This window comes from Tauraco erythrolophus, chromosome 7 (assembly GCF_009769465.1).
Source record: "Tauraco erythrolophus isolate bTauEry1 chromosome 7, bTauEry1.pri, whole genome shotgun sequence".
In the NCBI taxonomy this organism is placed as follows: Eukaryota; Metazoa; Chordata; class Aves; order Musophagiformes; family Musophagidae; genus Tauraco; species Tauraco erythrolophus.
Window position 1 is genome coordinate 36,101,425 of NC_141471.1, and position 19,478 is coordinate 36,120,902.

Below are 19,478 nucleotides of genomic sequence, written 5' to 3' on the forward strand. Positions count from 1 at the left end.
GCCCCATTAATAGCACAAGTGCCTGTGCTAATAGTAACCGTTCAAAGCAAGAAACTCTCGATTTAAAAGTGTCCAGAGGAGTCCTGAGTCCTCCAGTCCACAGCTGACATCACATTTATCCAAGAGATGAATTTTTTTCACCCATTTCTATAGGTTCATTAATTATTATTTTCAGATTAAAGGCTCCCAGAGAACACAGGATTCATTTGACCAGTAAAAACAATAAGAGCATCCTTGGCTGGCATTACCCATTGTACTAAGGACAATATTTCAAGCTTTTATTACTGTGTATTTAAAGCAAGTCTTCCTTTGGCATAAGCACAAACATTTGAAATTAAATCTATAAAAAGCTTAAATAAAAGAAAATAGGACAAAGTTTTTGCTGATCAGGTCTTTGATTTTTAAAGTAGCAGAGGCATTCCACTGAGAGGTAAGGCAGTTGAGATGCACAGAAGATAGACTGTCCTTACTTTACCTTCATGCATTAAAAAACACATATACCCTTCTGAACACACTATTTAACCTCAGGCACGTATACATCCACAGCAATACACATTTGAGTGTCACAAATAAGAAATCTAATTTCATAATTATTTTCCTTGAAGATGAAGATTTTCTGCTAGATTGATCTGTTCCTAGAAGGAAAAAAGCCTCAATTCCATACATCAAGTGTGTGAGATCTATTAAAACATGCAGACAATCTACTGTTTGGATGATGATTGCCACATTTGGTGCTAGCTAAATAATAGATCAAGTTGGACTGCAACAACGTAAGGACAGAGTTGGCAAACCTAAGACTTCTAAAGAAAGGATTAACAAATTTCAGTTAACGGTACAAATTTTTTTTCTGAAGGCCATAGAAAGTTTACAAAAAGTAACTCTAAAATGGAATGTTTAACACAAAGTAGACCAAATTCATCGCATCTATTAATCTTTTACAGAAAAAAAAATCTCAAAAGGATTAAGAAAGCATGCCTTAATTATAGCTCTCTTCCAGTGGATTCAACTGGAAGACACAGGCCACCGTATGCATTAGATACATTGCTTTAATTCCATAGTGACTGGGGTAAAGTGGATAAAGTAAACACATGCTACTTTGAAAAAATCTGTAAAATTATATTGAGAATGTACTTTATAAATACCAAAACTCTAATGAAAATTCAAAAAACACAGAAAGCACTACACAGCATTTCCCCCCCAAAAAAGTCTTGTTTTAAGGTACATCACCATGTAATTCCCTTTGAACAGACTCTTTTCCTTGGTCTCTTCCTCCTAAGTCCCTGCAGAGAGTTCTGATGAATGGAGTTCGAGAATTTTGAAACAAATTGCCTTTGTCCCCACAAATCATACAATACTTTGACTAAAACTGACAAGCAGCTTCAAATGTCTCCATGCACTTCATTCCAAGAGATTAAGAGGCAGAGTCATTCAGATGTCCTGACAGAAGACTGTTGCAGGAAAGAGAAAGAAGTCTCAAAGATTCAAACAATACCACAAAATTATGTGTGATGGAACTCAGTAACAGTCAGGCTGTCACATCTCTGTTGAAATTTATTAGACATAAGTATATTCTTAGCTTATCTCATCCATGAAGTACAGCAACTTTAGGTGACACTTTCATTGCAGGTCTTACACATTACTTCATGTTTGCCACATGATGAAAGCATGCATAGCTACTGCAGCCCAGCTAATACATTGCGAATTTATCTGTGTGTTTATGCCTTGTGAATTAAAAGAACTTTGGAGTATTTTCCACAAGAATCTCAACTTGGATTAGCAGCAAGAAATAGGCTTTATACTAAACAATAATTAACAAACTAGCTTTCCTAGTAGAACACCTAATTAAGGTAAACATACATAAAGCCATCCAGCCCTTACTAATCTCTAACACTGGAATCCTAGGGCATATGCAACTTGAGCTCTAATATCAACAAGAGGAGAATAAGTCTAACTTAGATTCCACTCAAAGTCTGCAATCCATTTTGATATAGCTGGAGGTAAGACTGTTCTCTGGATCTGCTCCCAAGTAATAAGCAGCCTCAGAGCTGTAAATTGATCTTGCTCTATTCTAATACTATAACAAAACTCACCTTACACACAAGATACCAATTTTTGCTTTGTTTCAAGAAAAGTAGTACAACTGGAATAAGATAATGAGCAAGTTTATCTGACAAAAGCAAGTCTTGTCTGGAAGAGACTTCTACAAAGTCTCTACAAAGACCATTCCTTTTTCCATTATGGCACAAATACAACAGGAACTTACTGTTTTTAATAAAGAGGGGAGAAAAAGTTGCTATGCACTGAGCTGGTAGAGAACGAGCCAAGATGTATTAAGATGTATTCTCTAGCAAACTTACTAATGGATCCATCTACTTAAATGGCTTCAGTTTTTCGCACATGCGATTCAAGACTTTTTAAATACAATAATATCAAATCATAGCCTTAAATGAAATCACAGACAATACATGCACAGGTTGTTCTTTAAAAAGAAATTCCCACAATAGATGGCCTTCCTATCCTTTCTTTCTATTTCCTAACAGATGGCTACCTGGCCCTTGTAGAATTCATCTACAGAATGCATGTGTGTAAACGAAATTTGGATTAAGTCCAAGGAGGCTGACTTGGATCAAGAATAAACTCTTGAGTTCTGCAGAACTGACCTTCTGGAACCACAGTATTAGGCATTTGCTAGTGGAAGTCATGAAGCTGGAAAAAAAACAAAACCAGAAGCCAAAAACTGCTCCAGTCTCGTCCTCTGGGAATTGCTGGAAGAGGAGGGAAAGCATATACTGTGTCCTTACCTAATCTGAAAAGTATCTGCTTGGAAGTTTGTACTATTTGCTAAGAAAAAAAATTTAGCTTAAGGAAAACATGGAACAGAAAGTTAAGATTTTTATAAACCATCAGCCAAATTTGTCAACTCATCCCAGAAGGAGAACAAAGTAAACTTGTGAACATTCTGTTAGGACATACCTGACTCATCAGAGATCGGGTCTGCAGTACACGATATTGTATTCTGTAGTAGTTTGTATACAAAAGTAGAGAAGGGCCAATTAGGACTCAACTTTTCTTACCCTTCAAAGAGGTACGAGTAGTATTAAGAACTTTTTAATCAGCTCTACATCATACATCAAGTTCACTTAAGGACTACAGTCTGCACTTAAAAGTCATGTTGCTGAACCTTTTTCTCTCCCAACTTGTTTCAGAGACAAAGACACAATCCCTGATAAACCTTAGAGCAGGAAACAGCACTCAGGCAAGTGTATTCTTGAATAAATTGCCAATGAAGAGAACATATTTTCCTGATGTTAATGCACAACTCATTCTAGTGATACAGTGATCTGTTCATTTGCTACACAGTTTTGAATATAGTCAAGCTATCCTGCTCAAACAGATACTCGTAGGTGCAGTAATGGGGTAGCAAATAATTTGAAATCTCTTGAGAAAAGAAACCGATGCTACTGTAGACTCCAAAACCCACTCTGGCAATTTTCAGAAACCACAAAGGCCAGGCCTGACTTCTTGACATTGTTCAAACTTGCACAAAGAAACAAAAGCCCCATTATGCTAAGCCTGAAACAGTCACATGCTCTATTCAAATACACAATGCAAGCAGTGCTCAAAGACTCAGTATCAAACATTCTCTGATAATTGCTATCTTCAGAGTAAAATCAGGCAGTGTCAACAAGACAGCTACGTAATCACTGACTTGGGCTCAAGCAAATTCCTCAAATGACAAGAGATGGCTGTTCAGCAATCTCCTAACAGGAGAACTAACAAGCATTAGGTGAAACTATATGTGACAGGCTCAAAAAAAACAGGAGTTACTAAAAACAATGCGAAGGAAGTATACACTGAGTCCCAAGTCCAAGTATATGAACTTTACATAAACACACAGTAAAAAAGAAGCCTGGACACATTAATGAAAAAATTTGTCCACAGCTACTAAATATACAAGCACTTCTTCCAATTCAGAAAGTTGAAGTCAGAAGTTGCTTCCCCAGAACACTCTTACAGCTTCCCCTACTAGTTCCTTTGTAGGTCTCTATTAACAGCCCCTGTTAGACAACGAGGTTTCAGAAATTCTGGTCTGATTCAGTATGGTCATTACTCTAGTCTTCTTCACAATACAGTAGTGAACCTACACAAAGATAACTGTTTTGAACATGTTTGTTCCCAGTAGGTTGTAAAGGTTACTGAACCTTAGGAACTGAAACTGCTGTCAACTTGATTTTCATATTGCCACGGGTGTTTTCAGTTTTGCTGCTTTTTCCCCCTCCCCGCTCTGTCAGTGCTAGAAGCAATCACCTTATTTGCAGCGTACACTTTAGATCACAATGTGAAACGTCAGCCTTTAAGAGTTAGGGGTCAATGGACTTTTCCATGACACAGATTTAAAAAAGATTTCTTGATCTTGTGCACATATGCTTCTTGAACAGTCTACGTTTGGACAGGACAAAGTGATAGATATTTGCCCATCAAACAGAAAAGTCCTTCCGAATGATATCCATTACAAATTTTTAAAATCATACACTTAATAATATTCAGCCACAGCTGACAGACCTCAATTAAGTTTTGATGACAGTAAATAAGGAAAAAAACCTCTAAAGAAAGTAAGTGTACATTAACTAGACTGTATAGAGACAACAGATAACTGTCTCATAGACAGCCATTTCTTGTGCAAAGGATCCAGCACAAGGATCCAGCTTTGCAGCCCAGAAACCTACACACAAACACTTGGCATATCAAACTATAACTCAGCCTTCTACAACCTTTCAATTCTGTCAACATAAACAGAAGACAAAAAACCCACACCTACAGTTGAGGTCATAACGTCATTGACAACGCTCGCAAATAGTCATATGGGCACACATGACCCAAAACATTCATGATGAAACCTTTCTAAAAAACCTTGAGCAGAAGGTAGGATCCCTATAAGCATAGGCTTTTGAGGATTTTAATCCTGATCTTTGACTCCTGACAATTACATTTACTCGACTTCAGATTAGCAAACAGCAATTACAAACCACCTTTGTAAGCAACTAACCTTGTACTTGCCCTTTACCAGCAAGGAGATAACTCTTTCAAAACAATCAAATGACTCATGTCAGCTAAACAACTCACCAAGATAGAGATATAATATTACACGCTGATATATTCACTTGAATTTATACAAGCCATCGTTAAGTCTGATTTATATTGTTAAAGCAGTACAAAGGCAGCCCTAGCCGTACAGTGCCAAACTGAAGCAAGATGAAGTAACTTCCATAGCTTGAATTTTATTTTTTATTTTTATATCCTACTTTACTATTTCTTCCTTGCTGCCTGCTGCACAAAAGCACCCTGTAAGCAGGACTGATAACCGCAGTCAGTCAAAACTAATCACTTGTAAGCCATCTTACTCTGGTTACAACCCATTCTCCAGCTTGCAGAAGCCCTACTCTCTTTCAAGCTATTTCATTTGTAGTATATCCTCAAGTGTTAGCTTTTCTATCATCTGTAATATGTCAATAGTTATATTCATTACAGGAAAATAAAATAAGAGCTATTACTTCCAAAGCAGTTTGTCTTAGCAGCTGAAATAGACTTGCTTCCTCTTTTGTTTTACTTCAAACACTATTGTTTACATCTTATTAAATCTTTAAGAAAAGAACAGAAATAAACAGCCTAGTCTTAGATAAAATAAAGTATATGTAGTTGAAAATATTGTCTTAAAGTTCTTACTTATTCTGAATTAATATAATTAACAGTTTAACATACACAAAGAAAAATCAAGGTAATAACTACATGCACCGTAAGGACATTTAATAATTTAAGTTAAAGTAATGTTAAAGTGAGTACATCCACAAGCTTAACCAAACATAACTGAAACGACAAAAATAAATATATAAAAGGGAACAGTGTGCTAATACTACAAAAGTGACCTAATCCACTCAGGTTTTCCAGTTCTGGCTTTAGCCACAAAATTCCATAGTATTAAAATAAAAGTATCTTCTTATACTCTGACAAGAATGAACTAGAAATCTCTACAATTTTGTCTATTTTCTATGTATTAGCATTCCTGTCACTTGTGTAAAAAGCACCTATGAGCTCGCAATACCACAGTACATGACACTGTGCGCTTACTACTTCTGTAAGGGAAAGCCATGCTGCAGACCCAGCCTAAAAGAAGCATTATCTACAGAACTCCAAGCAAAGTTCACTCATTCCCCTCATGCGTCCTAGTTTCCCTAGGTCCGAAGTGTGCTACATCCTTATGAAGTCAGGAATTTTCCCTAAAACGCAAAGACAACTTAAAGTTAAGATGGTGAAACAGAATAGACTATGCAGAGAGAATAATTATGTTGCAGTTTCGGTGTTGCACACAAGTCTTGAACCAACCAATATAGTCTTTTCAAGAGCACAGACCTTATTTTGGTAGCAATGCCATGACGTGTAGTTCCTCACCTCCTCAAACTTCAGTGCTACTATAGTGTATCTTTACTAGTAGTTATTAATTTAATCTAGCTGTTGTGAAGTCTGTTTGCTGCAAGCTACTTTTTAAAACAAGTTTTCCTTTCTAAGTGAAAATTGCAAGTCACCTCAAGTTACAGTTTGTTGAGAACTTTCAGTCACATATCAAAAGTAAGGTGTCAGGTAATTCAGCTGTGGGAAAGGCTCTTGGTCGGTGTAAAGCATGCATAAGCAGATGTTGCACAACAGCTTGAGTATGAGCTAAAAAGCATGCGGAGAATTGAGCAGAGGCTGTACTTCACCTTCGAGCATCAGCTGTCAAAGGCACGATTCCAACACCTTCTATCATTACAGCATGTAGTTTCAGCTAGGGCAAGTGGAGAAACATTCATCTGAAGAGTAGTTTAGCAGTGACTTATCAAAAGGAAAAAGTCTCAGCTCACAAAGTAAAGACAGGAGTTTGAGCAGGCTCCTCACCTTCCTTTTTCAATACTCTTCACCTTTTACTTTTTAGTAGGAACATTAAGGCAACACTTCGGGCCAAAACTTCCTAACTCCACTGGCTGAGAATGAGATTTCAGGAGATTCTGCCTATTTCCAACCCCATTCTAGGTGTCTGCACCTCAATTTTAAAGACAGAGATATCTACCTGCAAGCCAGAGACTGACTTAAGAAGACACTACACAAAGCCCATGACGAAGGAATTCTGTAGCAGCTCTTGGGACTTCATTTCAACTGTATTTTCCTTCTGCCTCCACAAAATGCAGGGAGCTCCACAAACTGAGAATTAGGTTGAAAAAGTTACAGATGCTTCAGAAGTGATTTATTTTTGTTTGCCAACAATTAGTTATGTTGTAAGTTCTAAAAACTTTTAAAAATAGTATTACTAGAATGAAAACCATTTAAAGAAAATTCTGACTGCTTTGAAATCGCCAGTCACGTCTGGTTAAAACTTCCCTCTACAACCTGGACTCGTACTCTGCAAGGATTAAGTTTTCATGTACCCACAAATATGAACTACCCTTTCAAAGTATTTCCACCTGCAGCTGAGAAAGTCCAACACATCGCATTTGAAACAAGCAAGAAACTATGCTTTTGGCATAAATCCTGGAATAGGTCAATGATTTGGATGTCCCAGGAAGAGGCTTTAAAGAACTTAGTACAATGCAAGAATAACCATCATGGTGTTTTTACCCAGGGTAGATCTACAACATAGTATACTAACATCAGACATGATGAAATATGACTGCAATAGAAGGGTTTGATTTTTATTTTACTTTTACTCCAGAGCATTTATTTTAAATGAGTGCTACAATATGTCCCACCGCCCTAACTCTACTAATGTAGCAGTATTAGTGTTTTTGGTAACTTAGTATTTGCAAAATATTACCTCCAGTATACTATTCTCTTTCCCCAAAGATCACGAGAGAAGAGCAGGAACCTTGCAGGAATACACCATAGACTTTACAGCAAAAAGAGGTTTACGGTGGTCTATTAATATGTGGTTTAGTAGCTCATTTTGACAGAAAAAAGCTATACGAAGGTGCATTTTCCAGAGCAGGGGTACATCAATACCGAAAATAATCTTAGGGTTTAGTTTGCTTTGAGTGCTTGTGGTTTCTCCACGTCGAGTTACAGAATTAAAGTGATCCATCAATACATGCACATAATGCTGTGCTGTGTTGAACAGCTTCCGGAAAAATATGTTTTATCTCTCCATGGCAGTTTTCGCATTCTTCCTCATTCCTTCCCTTCTCCCCCACCCCCAGCCCTCTCACACAAGCCTGTTATACTCACAAGACTGGACACATTAATTTGAAAAACATTTCAGAGCACCTAACAACTCTTGGTTTTACATACTTTATAAGCAACAGAAAAACATGATGACTTTAACTAAATTTTTTAAAAAGTAACAGCAGGACTCACACTTCTGTCTCATTCAGAAAGTGACATCCAACACATGAAATGCTCTATTGCCACATATAATTTCAGTGCTGTAGTACGGACAAAGCATGTGCAACTTGAAGTCTCAGACAATTTACTATCCAGTATGTCTTGCTCTGTATCATAATTTAAAAAAAAAAAAGTAAAATCCTAAAGGCATAATAGTGGCAAAGGAGAAAATAGGTGTTAATTGTCTTACATTGTAGGGCATATTAATATAGGTTGAATTCATACTATATGAAAAAGTCCATCAAGTAAAGAGTTCCCACTTCATGAAAGCATCTAAAGCTTAGAATATTAATTATTTTAAGAAAGAAACATGAATCTAATGAAAGTCAAGGGACTTATTTGAGCAACTCGTGTACACATTTCCAGGGTAAATTTCAAGTAATTTGCCATTGTTCCAAAGCAACAGAAAGTTTCTACTGAATTTATACTGATATCACTTAGGTAGCAGAAAACAGTTTAAGATGAAGAACAACACAGCATGCATTCATTTTCTTTTCCCATTTCTTTTATTTGCATTCTCATTAAATCTCAAGATGTTTTCTGCTCAAGGCAGGCCTGATTTCTAAGTGCATTCTTTAAGACCATCACCTCTAGTTATTTCTAGAATAAGTGAGTGGTACTTCAAATTCAGTTACAAATCCAGAGCCCTGGTTTAGAGCACAGACTTCACGATTTAGAGCTTGACAAATACTTCCGTGGCCTAACAACAAAGTAGTCAAAATTTGTTTCTATAATAATCTGAAGTCTGGGAACTTGGATCTTGATTTAGTGTATTCTGCTTACAAGTGGCAACTGAAAAGTCACTTGAATGGCAGATGCAATTATGACAATACATGAAAATTGGTCATTGACTACACGTGTATTTGGGACACAGTGGACTCAAATAAACCAGAGCTGAACGACATCCATACAGCTTAACAACCCTAGGAAACAACATGTTATGTTCCTGGAAACTGTCATATCCACAGGAAAGAGGAGCTGCAAAGGACAAAGAGCAAAGCAAGCTGTATCACAAGAAAGGAAAAAACAAATATAACCTCAGTGAATGGTCCCTTTTCAAGCAGTAAGACATTGAGGAGGTTAATAAGTGCACAACACAAAAGGATCATACACCTATCATCCAAAATCAGTAGACACACTTAAGGAACCTCTTGAAGGGTAAATGTGGCATCATTTTGTTCCTGTTTCACCACTCAGTTAACTTCCTATTCACACTTTTCTCAGTTCCTCTGTTTACTGTACAAGCAGGGACCTTCTTATAGGTGTTCCTTCTTGCCTTGGTGTCAAATACACCCACATCTTACTGCTGCTACTGAATTTATACAGGACTTTTATTTTACCACACTGAAAATAAGTTGTAAACAGTTATGTACGTTAGCCTTTCTCACTGTTTCACTGGATTGCTGAAACTTTGTGAACACAGGCAAACTATCATCCGCTGCTTTGCCAGAATAGGACAAAACATCTAAGACACTTCAAAATAACCCCAAAATAGGAATGAATCAAAGATTTTTCACTACTTCCTCAAGGAATGAGTGAATGTACACATTATGTATGCAAAGGAATGGCACAGTTTAGAGATCTTCTCTGATTACGTTAAGTTTCAGGTGGAAAATCCTTAATCAGTCTTCCCTATACAGCTACAGCTTGCCAGTAACAACAGTTTGGAATAAAATATCACTGCACAAATAACCTAGTTACATTCTAGTAAGAACTCTCAGTAACCACTGCAAATGTATATGCTTCAGACACTCTTAAATCTTGGTGTAACGTGAAAAGAATATTGAAAATATGTATGCCAAACAAAAGTTAATAAAGCAGCAAAAAAATTAAAAGTAACAGAGATTGCTAGTCTACTCATCCAAACTCTAACATGACGCAAAAGTGTTGGAAGAGTAGTTCTGCTATATTTGCACACATTACTGAAAATTCAACAAAACTTCAACCAATCCTAGAACAACAGAATTCTGATACATCAAGCAGTATCATTAAGCACTCTGCAAAACAGATGTTCCCTTTGTTGTGTTTCACTAAGTAACACGACACATTTGATTGTCCGAAGTATAGTGTCTCATCACAACGCCACTGTGGTGAAAATACCCATCATTTACTGTACTGACACAAAATGCTGCTGAGAAAACAGGGAGGGAGTGAAAGAAACTCGAATTTTTTTTTTCTTCAGCTTTACAATTAAATGTAAATCACCTTCTCCCAAGACAGGCAAGAATTGGTAAACGCTATACCAGCACTGGCAAAGCTACAGAATACATGTGCAAGTGGATGTGCAGAATTACTGTCAAAAGCCTCTCACCTGCTCCTCTGGATGTTGCACTGGGAATTTAGTTCAAAGCAGGAAAAAAAAATGCAGGAGCCTATTAGTCTTTCTAGACCTGACATATGGAATCCATATAATTGAGAGTGTGGGAGATGTGAGTGGAAAGACTACAGCTTATTCAGCCTAAGAGCTCTAACTGAGTAAAAGCGGTATCAGGTATCATGTCCACAGCACACGACATGAAGCAGGTAGGTATTTTGGCACAACCTAAAGACAGTTAATCAGAAAGGTATTATTTTAACCGAGCAGACAGCAATTGGTTCAGCTGGAAGTGCTAACCACAAACTGTAGGAGAATACTAGGGATTTCACTGGCAAAATCCAGTGTAAAATTACTGTAAGTAACACATTAGCACTAAGTACCAAGAGCTAAGGAATTCCCTAATATCATTCCTCCTCATGCTTTGAGAAAAAAAAAAGAAAGCCTCCCTTCATCAGCCTAACACAAAATATATGATGTTGCAGTCTGATTTTGCAACCTACTTCAACTCTGGAAGAGTTACACAATTTCCCTCAGCTGGCAAACACTGAGAAGGATCGTTACTGGGGAAAAGTTTTCATTTTTGTACCTGACGATCTTACAGCCTGCTTCCTCAGAGATGTTACTATAGTACATCCAGCATGTCTTACATGATAGACTGTTTGAAAATACTCACAGTATCCTAATTTTCAGAGATGGTGGCTGGTATTAAAAACCGGCTAAATGCAGTTTTTTAAGATGTATTAGGTCAACTTAATGCTTTTAGACATATTCCAGTCATTTCCTTCAATATAGCAAATACTGTAGGATTAAAAAGAATTTAAATATAAAACAATTGTCTTTACGTATGAGAATGAGATTCCAGTACTCAAAAACAAACCACAATGATACAGTACAGCCTTGTCCATTAACCAGACATTCAAGACCACCTTGTACTATCCACCACTAGCTTCTGTAGAATAGTCAGACTGCTAGACAGCTTAATTATTGAGTATTACATTTAATTCTCTATCGCATACTTAAAGTGTAATGGGCTTCTTCCCCCCTTTCTAAAAAAAAAAAAAAATTCCAATAAAATATAGTAATAGTACTGAATAATGGTGTTTAGTATTAACAAAAATATTAAAGTTGTATGCACTATTCATCAGGTTGAAGTTAATGTCTTGCTGAAGCATAAATATTTATCCAGTGCAAACAGCAGGAAACCTTAGGAGACAGCATGGCTTTAAGCACTGAAGTGAGTTAATTAGTATCCGGTGCAGCTTTAAAGCATATTATGCTATTTTTAATTAAAGGTTAGCTTCCAAATAGAAAAAAGTAACAAAATGTAAAGGATATCTTAACTCTTACCCAAGACAGCTATCTTTAATAGCCACTCTAAGTGCACAAAATACACAGTTTAGAATGAAAACTCTTACGACAATCAGGATGGAATACAAATTACTCAGTAACTTTTGTATCAGCAATAGGCATGTTTTACTACTCAAGTCAGTATTGCTTTTACCTAAATTTATTTGTTATGCTTTGATTGCTACACAGCATTCCATATCATCAGAAGTTAGAGATAGAAGAACAGAAACACACATCTGTTTTGGAGAGATAACCCATTTCTAGTCTTCCTCTCAACAATCAGATGCTTCTTCAGCAATGCTGGTCATCTAAAATAAACTAAGAAATGTTTTAACACACATCCTCACCTTTCATGGCATTCTCCATATGAAAGAGTGATGATTACTATTAAGTATCTGTTCAAATTCCACATCACTTACTGATTACAGATCTAAAATACTCCCAGTAACAACTGTTTATCGAACTCACTTGTCTTAAAATTCATACACCATTTAGAAGTTACACCAAAACCTTATAAACAGAGCCTTAATTCATCACACTGAAATAAATACACCAATATCCTCCCATTTCTGGCACTGCAACGACAAGAAATGGTCACATTCAAACAATTTCAGTACTCACTAGGGCTGAAGGCTATGCTGCTTTCATTCACTACCCTTCCAGTTGTTACCAAAGCATCTAAGTTCATGTGGGGATGCGTCTAAAGAAATAGCTGTAAATAACCGTTGCCCTCCCAGACTAAGCCCACATTCTATTTTTATTCTGCTGGTCTTGAATGTGGTCCTAATTAGGACAAAAGCTTCACAACAGTTTCACCAGAAGTACAAGAAAACACTTCATATCCTGCATTTTTTTAGGTGTGCTATAAATTGAAAACTATTATAGCTGTTGGATCTTTCAGATGTTGTTTTGGGGTTTTTCTAATCTAATTCAGGAGTATTCGAGTTTTCATGCTAACAAAGTTCCAGCACAAATTCTAATAGAAATCTGGTGATTCACAATAAGAACAAACGCAGAAGCAGTTCACCCCTAGGCCTCATGGAAAACTTTTTAAATTTCACTAATGTTTTCAAATAACTTCAAACACTTTAAGCATCAGTCATTTATAAAGAAAATCTTGAGAACATGCAGAAGTACCTCACCTTAGAAGCCTGTGCATACACTTATAGGATACATTGTGGAGTACAGGGAAGATTCTCGTCAGTGCAGGAACTAATAAAACATTTTAAAGGCATGCACAGCTTGAGTAGCCTATAAGCTTTAAACACAGTCTTGCAGCAATATGCAGTTGCTACACATACAAAACATTTTCATACTACAGTACTCCTTGTTTTCAGTGACACCAATCTGACACAGCTTTTGGTCCTTACCCTGACACCACTTTATTATTGGCTTCCAAAATTATCTCAAAAAGTATTTCAAATAAATTAATCCAATTTAAGTTTCTAATTAACTGGCACTAATAAAACAAGGCTTTAATACTAATTCTCCACTCCCAAACGTGTATTTAATACACCACCATTTCAATTCTGGCAACTAAGGACAGCAAACCGCCTAAAGGGCCATGTTTATTTTTTTTAAAAAGAAAGAAAATACGGATTTAAAGAAAAGATATCAAGCCTACAATTCTAGTTAAGGTGAGGTGGGGTTTTTTATACTTGCATAATTAAACAGAACAGCATTAACAAATCAAAAGCTGTAATTTTGTTAAGCAGGAAAACTATCAGATTCCAGTAAAATAACAAATACTTTCAAGTACATCCTACTAAATACAAACCAACACACTGAAAAACACTGCATATAAAATGCAGGTTTTAAGCACATTGTATTTTCATAATATCATGGAATAAGTCTTAGAAATTACACAGAGCCACTCCAGTCATCAAGCTATTACACCTCAGAATACAAATACAAATTTGCAGTCTTCAGTTTTTCTAAAGTGTAAGAGATCCAGACTTCAGTTCTTCAAAGACGACAGAACACACACACAGTGAAGGTCATAGCATCAAGCTTCTCATTTCCTGTACAGTATGACAGGATCTCCTGCTTAAACTTCATGCATATTGCTCCTGGAAGACTGGCTGCCTGGTAACTGGTAACACGGTAAAGTAAGACACAAGAGCAGTGATTCATACGTGTAATCTCCATCTATGCTAACAAAACCACCCGCACAAATCCTATGGCAGACTTCAGCACCAGCTTTGTACCCAATCTTGCATTTGCGAGAGAGGAAGCATGCCAGGTTACACAGAGAGTGTATTTGCCAACGTGAAGGCTCAGGAATGAAACCTGACCTGGTGATTCACCTAACGGATTTAAGTCTAAATTGTTCCTGATATAGGCTTTGTGTGTTTGCAGAGTGCACAGGTGATCTTTATTAAGAGTCCAAGTGCTACTGCATTTTAATATTCTCATCAACATAAACACTTAAGCTTCATGAAAGTTTCATTTGAAAGCTTCAAATACGAAGAGTACTCCAGAGGCTCTTTGTCTCAAAGAAAAGCCTGGGAACTGGGAGTTTTCTCTTACAAATTGTGCAGATTTCTCAAACTATGCACCTTTCACACAACCCAAAACAAAACGGTGCCACATCAGGCCAAAAGATGTATGTTTATTTTCTAATTAAAATAGCCAGACATTAGCCAATATTTGACAACTAATAAGACAAGCTTTCAGAATGAACAAGGTGATTTTCACACTGTCCATGTTAAAGTCAGTGACAGGCTGAGAAAGAACCTAATATTTACCTTAAGGCAAGATTTAATGAAAGTACATTTCCTGACATGAACACACAGAGAAGGTTCAAGATTTTAGGGTTTTACACTAACACATACTAAGAATAAGGCATTAACTTAGCAATTCACTGTTAGGTTTGATACAGTCATAACATATGTACCAGGAAATCATCTTTTCTCACAGCTTAGCCCTATTGTGCTAAGGAAAATATAGATGACACATACCGTTTGTAGTGTCTAGCCTTGCAGTATCTCACGCACATGCTTGTTTGCAATACAAGTCCTTGCAAAATTAGAATCCAAGTGACTTAACTACCCAGCTATGCCTGTGAACATGTCTACCATGGACTCTCTCAAGCAAAAGAAAACCCTCCCATTCAGGAGACTATGGCAGAAGTTCAACATGATTCTGCCCATGAAGGGCTTTTCCTTGTAAGAAGCATTCTGAATAATTTAATTAATACCTTTAAAACAGCTCAACACTGAAATTGCTATAGCCAATAAATTATCTGAAGCAGTACTGAACTTCCTCAAAATCGTCACCCCTCTGATAAAAGGCCTGTTAAAAGTACCTTCTCTCACAAAGAGATTATCACAGAAGAGAAGCCGCCGAATTTTGCATTTCAAAAGTAGTATTTTCATATTGTCTTCTTACTCTGGAGAAAAAAAAAATACATCCAAGAACAGTGCTGGATGGATCTGAAACTCAACTTCAAAGTACATTACTTTTACCAGAAGTATTTCACTGGTGAAAGTAAAACAGACTGGAAGTTAATTTGACCAAGCTTTATAATGCTGCTTACTTTTCACAACATGAAAGAACTTGATGGAAGGTGGAGAGGACAACAAAAGCAAGGCACTGTCATAGAGGAAGGCATTCTGTGAAAAGCACAAGCTTCTGAAAAGACACTGTAGTATCTAGCTGCATCACTGGAGGGAAAAACTACAGAAAAGCCTTTTAGACGGAACGAAAAGCAATCACCAATGCCACTCTACACTTTGCTGCATAAAACTGCTTTTTGCTTCTTTGCAGTGTCATTTGTTCAAGTTGCCTTTAAAAAACAACAACGAATCACCAAATCTGAATTTGCAGCTAACAAATCTACCTAACACCAATTGCTTAATGAAAACTTTGATATTTTGTTCTTCTATAGCCGTTTTCTCACGCATTTGCAGCGTATATCAAAAATTATGAAAGATCAATGCTAACAAGACTTGATAATCGTCGAGTACACAAATCTTTTCCTTGTGAACTTAAGACTTCAGAAGCTTTTTCAGGATAGAGTTAGAATTCAACTGGATGGGAAACAAACGTGATGGCTTTCAGGATTACAGGGAACAACACAAGTCCACGGGCATTACCCCTGCTTTTACCCTTACCTTTAAAACACAACAAAGCACACGGAAAATTACTTCAATTTAACGTGCGTGAAGTTAAAAACGACGCCTACACAGGCACAACCTCCCGCGGTCTGCGGCACTTCCTACTTACGAACCTCAACCGCAAACTCTCAGCAATTGGAACTGTTGCTGCCTCCTCTCGCATCCCTACCCGCGGACAACGGAGACAACGCGCCAGGAAAACAAACAAACAAACAAACATACGGAAAAGATGCGTTAGAATGAATGTATGTCACAGCACGCCACTACACTACGTCCTGAATCTTCCCACGAGCAGGCACCCGCGCCCAGCATCAGGCGCAGAAAGTCTGCTGCCAGGCACCACGCTGCCTGCCCTCCGCTCCGCGGAGACGCGCGGGAGCAGCTCCTTTGTCTCGCCCGCCGCCCCGGCTGCCTTCTCCAGGCGACACAAGTAACCGCTGCCCCGCCAGCCCCGGCGAGGCCGCCGCTTCCCCCCCTCCGCCCTCCGCGATCGCCACCCGGGACCAGAGCGGGAGACTGGGGGCGGCGGGACCCCGGCAGGCGGCCAGACGTGGCCAGGATGCCGGCGCCGCTGCGGGGGGATCGGCGGGAAGCAGAGAGGCTGACGCCGGTCCCCGGAGCGCCACCCCGCGGCCCCACTCACCCTGTCCCGCACCGAAGGCACGGACCGTCTCTCCCCAGCACAGCTGGAGCGGCTCCACCGAGCCGGTCACGGCCCCCCGCCCCGCCCTGCCCCTCCACCGCCCCGCGCCGCGCCCGGGCACCGGCCCTTCCCCGGCAACTCCGCCGCGCGCCACCGCCCGCCGCGAGCCCGGCGGATAACGGCCGCTCAGCTGCGCGCCGGCGGGCGGGCGGGCGGGGCGGGGCAGGGGAGCCCGCCGCGAGCCGGCGCGCGGGACCCGGAGCCAGAGGGGCTCTTTTCAACCGGCCGTTAGTTGCCCAACGGCCACAAACCGTCCCGGCGGCGCGGAGGGCTGCCCGAGCCCCGCGCGCGAAAAGTTGGCCCCGCGGACCGGCCGCTATCCCAACTCACCCCTCCCGCCCGGCGGCTCCTCCGCCGCCGCGGCCGCTCGCGGACTTACTCGCCCGCCGGGAGCGACAGCGGCGAGGGCAGGCTGACACCACCCGACCCCGCCGCTGCCTGGCGGCGGCCGCAGCCAATAGCAAAGCGAAGCGCGGTCACGCCAGCCAATAGGATGGCAGAGCGGAGCGTGCGGGAGCCCGCGCCCTCCTCTCCCCCAATGGGTGGTGCTGCCCCGCTCCGAGGGCGGGCGGGCGGGCGGCGGCGGGGCTGGGCGGGTGGGCAGCCGGTCTGCGAGGGCGCCCCGGGCAGGGCGGCGGGCAGCGCTGCGTCCAGCCGCCGCCGCAGGCCCAGAAACGTCAGAGGCGGCGGCAGCCCCGGCAGGAGAGCAAGTCATTGTTTCCCCGGCGGGGCTGAATGGGGAACGTGGCTCCAGCCCCGGGCAGCAGTCAGGCCCGCCGCGGAGGAAGATGAGGGAGAGTCCGGGGCACTGGGGACGGTCGCGTCCCGAGAGGAGGTGCTGCCTCCGGGGCTGCGGGAAGGGTCCGCTCTCGAAGCGAGCGCTGGTGGGAGCTGCCACACAGAACAAAACACGCAGCGGCAGCGTTTGGGATGGGTTTGAGGGAGCCGGCACCAGATGCGTGTGTCTTACCGCTGTCCGAAAGCGCGCACCCCCCTCCTCCTCCCATCCCTCCGGCTGCCATCGCTTAGAGACGAAAATAGAGCTGGCCATAGCCTGACTAATAAGACTATAAAGCAAAATAAAGTCTTTAACTTCCTCAGCCCTAACAAAGAGACGATTATCGTGGTTGACAGCTCTGCAAGGGATGCTTCCAGGAACCTTAATGAGAATGCCTCATAATTGAATGCTTCTTAAATTTATCAGGCGTGTCTTTGTTATTATTTAGATATGGGATTCTTAACAGCCTTCCCAGAGTGGAGCTATTGTGGGCAAGTCTCATTCCACAGCAGTCTTAAGGCCTTTCGCAATTACAAGATTACAAGTACTTTTTTTTTTTTTTTTTTTTTTTTGTTTAGGGTTTTTTTTTCTACTGACTTTATCCTTGTATTTCTCTGAAGAACGATCTTGAAATAAAACTGAATACTGCATAATTAGCTACTTTTTGTTTTAATTAAAGTGCAGTTTACATTTTTTGTTACAACCACGGTTTCTTTACAAGCACACTTTAAGGATTAAGTTTTAATCCTCGGAAGCACATGCTGATGGTAATCTTCAGGACTAATAAAGATTAAATTGATCCATAATCTAACTGCTGTGTGGTGAAACCGGGGCAAGGAGGTTGTGATTTGGCCAATGTCAAATACCACGTAATGACACAGCCCGAATTAGGTCCACCAACGCTCACCGTCAGAAAGCATCATCCCATACAATTACTCATTTAAAAGTCACGCTCTTCTATGCCTTATCAGTCTTAGTTTCCTAAATGACTCTATACGGGTAGATATTCTGTGTTCACGTGAAAGTTTATTGACTTCCCTGGAGCCTTGAACCTGAGAAAATGGAAGGTTCAATGCATTTCTTCAAGATTTCCTGCCCATCCTGGGTATGTACGTCAGCATCTTTTTGTCTGAGCTGTATCTGGACTCGTGATATCGTACCATTCATTTCCATAGGTATCTATTGTTTTAATTTATTGACAATAAAATATATGGGTTATTTTCATGGATCTTTTATAATACAAATTATAATACATAAAAACTGCTTTTAGAATATAAATGTCTTTCTTACTAAACCATTTGTCTTTAGAATACTCCCACTGTGTTACGGTCTAAATTCATTCTGGCATCAGTTTCTATGACACTGGATAAAATAGGTCTGTTTTCCTGAAAAGAAAGAAGATATTAGTTCCAACAAAGGTGTAAGAGAGCTTTATTATTTTACTAAGATGAAGAGAGACTATTAAATGCCATAATCTTAAGAACAACCAAATGGAACTTTGAGTGAGATAATAAATTTCTACCTTAGAAAGAATATATCTTTGAATCACAGCCAGAATACTTAATGGTTTGGGTTTTTTTTTTAAGCTCTTTATCTGAATTTCTCTGCATTTCCACCACTATTTCTGCCAAAAACAGTGCAGGCTTACACAGCTCCTGTCACAGTGTCTTTCCCACCTGCTGTCTGTACCTATTCCTGAGACCAAACAGTTACCCACATGGCCAAACCAGCTGAGTTTGAGGAGAACCAAGTGGAAATTTAAACATGATTCTGTTCCCTGAGCTGGTTTCCTGCTCAGTCCTGCAGTTC

The 19,478-nt window shown here is 39.8% G+C and overlaps 1 protein-coding gene across 3 annotated transcripts in view; it reads right to left on the reverse strand.

Moving 5' to 3' along the window:
• Nucleotides 1-17,251, reverse strand: part of HYCC1 (hyccin PI4KA lipid kinase complex subunit 1) — a 46,491-nt gene extending 29,240 nt beyond the window's left edge. For all 3 annotated transcript variants that reach the window (XM_086614641.1, XM_086614639.1, XM_086614640.1), the window contains exon 1: nucleotides 17,222-17,251. The gene's annotated coding sequence lies outside the window, so the exon portion shown is untranslated. The remainder of the gene's footprint in view (nucleotides 1-17,221) is intronic.
• Between the last annotated feature and the right edge of the window lie 2,227 nt (nucleotides 17,252-19,478).